A 2,423-nucleotide genomic window follows, 5' to 3' on the forward strand; every position below is an offset into this window, starting at 1 on the left:
CCATTGTTTTGTCACTTTGAGTTTCACATGAATGGAGAAGCACTGTAGTGTAAAATCTTCACCTCTTTTGCACACTAGAAGTCTGCTGAGTCTGTCTGCCCACCACCCTACTCGACCTTTGGCCAGACATCTCTACAGGTACTGAAGTTAAAGGAGCTTGCATTGAAAAATAATGCGTCAACAATCTTTCTTCTGCGACGTTTTATAAATTGACAATTCCTTTTCTCTTAATCTTCATCTCTCATTTATGTTCAGTTAGTTTTGATTCTTTCATGCTGAAGATACTTGTTTTAAACTCAACTATCAATGGATCTGTTCTTCTGCTCCGGTTAATGTCATGTTAGTAGGGCTGGGCTACAATTGTAGTGAAGTGGAGGCCTCTACCGCACTATGCTTGTATTTGTGATAATGTCTACTGTGTAATTACCTACTGTACTGCACTGTTTGATGTTCCTGGTGGGATCTGTTAGGGTGTGTAGTTGTTCTAAAGGGTGAAAAGTCAACAGATTCATCTGTGTCAACACCAGAGCTGCCCTTCTGGTTTACAGATTAGCCTTAATCATGTGATTTTCTGCTTACAGGGTGGTTGTGCAGCTGCTGATTCTGTTTTTCTTCATTGTTTTGCTGGCAAAATGACCAATGAATGCGTGCCTGTGTGTGTGTGTGAGCAAATACCAAACTGACCTCCTTACTAGTTCACGATAGTACAGTGAGGAAAGAATATGTTGTTACAAGAAGCACACTGCCCTCGGATGCATTACAGGCAGTGAAAAGCCAGTGTTTCCTGCTTTTCTTTACATTTCTGCACCAGAAACTGCTTCAAAAGGGAAACTGCTGAGAGTTAAAAGGCCTCAATTTGTACATCTTTAGTCAGGAGAGCTGTTCACACTGTAGACTGTCCATTACGGTTATACAGTATCATACAGTACATCATGTGTCAGCGTAGCTCATTAGGCGACCCAGCCAGGGTTGATCATGCTTGTGTCCAGGTTGGGCTTTGCCACTGACAAACAGCTGCAGATTACATAACAAACTGTCATGTCAGTGAAAATACAGCTAAAAATGTGACTCAGAAACATTAACGTTAATGTCTGAGACCATCAGGTTGTTCAGGTTTCACTGACTGCATTTCAGGATTTTGCAGAAACACTGACAGACCTGCTGGAACTCCTGTTTGCTTCCCAGAGCTGGCTGTGTGTCAGAATCTTAACTAAAATAATAAATAAATATCTTCAGTATCACACTGCAGTAGAAACGATGAAGGCTTCTTTAAATTCCTGTGCGCATGCCATTAACACACATGGCACAGCAGCGATAACTTCGTTAACACTGGATCTGACCGTAAATCATGTTCTGTGTTCCTCTGCACAACCAGCAGATGAGCTGTTCCACATATATTCCAGGTTTTTCCAAGAAGAAATTAGTGTTAAAGATTCTCTGGATAAACTCCGAGCTCCATCAGAGCTGTGGGGACATTATGGTTAAGGTGAGCTTGTCATTACGCACAGAATTACATTTCAGTGCTTTCATTGTGCCATGGAACTAACTTTTAGCAGCTCAAATACGCCCTCGATGTAAACGCTGAAAACAAGTGTGAAGTAGTTTCAGAATTACAGCTTCAGGAGACCTTTGTGGGGATCATTTAATCCACTAGGTGGTGCTCGACATGAGTTTGTTTCTCTGCTACTTACCTGCTTATGATTTGCAACCTGAGCTACAATCACACACTGTGGGGCTGACCTGAAAGTGAATTTTAAAAAATGAAATAACAAACGGACTACATGGCAGCAAAAAAAAAAAGTGTAAACCACACACAGAGACACACAAGCAGGCAGAGACGCACTGGTGTCACCTCTAGGGGGACTCCTGTGTTCACGAATGCAGCTTGTGTGCGTGCGCGTGTGTGCGTGCACGTGTTTGTACGAGAGAGAGAGAGAGAGAGAGAGAGAGAGAGAGAGAGAGAGAGAGAGAGAGAGAGAGTGTGGTTAGGAATGTAGAGCAGAAGCTCTGACTGGAGAGCGAAGGTTGTCCTGCCAATATCGCAGTGTTTCTTCGCTTCCCAAAGCGCCTCTCCACACGGACCGATCCGCATCTGAAANTTATGTTTATTTTGTATTAAAAGACATCATTTAGAAGTGACTTCAAATGTTTAGTTCTAAGGCAGACTTCTAGAAATGCCAGTAAGTTTGTAGAGTGTACAGTGATGCTGTTTGCAGTTTTGTTTACATCCAGGTTATAGAGTAGGTCACCGTGCTGTGTGATGGTAGATCTGAAGTGATGAAGGTGTGAGTTGAGCACAATATGTAAACACTAGAGGCAATTTTGTCTAGAGCAGGGATGTCCAATCCTGGTCCTTGAGAGGCCCTATCCAGCATGTTTTAGATGTTTCCCTCTTCCAACACACCTGATTCAAATGACCAGCT

Source organism: Stegastes partitus, unplaced genomic scaffold (genome assembly GCF_000690725.1).
Source record: "Stegastes partitus isolate 25-593 unplaced genomic scaffold, Stegastes_partitus-1.0.2 Scaffold686, whole genome shotgun sequence".
Classification (NCBI taxonomy): Eukaryota; Metazoa; Chordata; class Actinopteri; family Pomacentridae; genus Stegastes; species Stegastes partitus.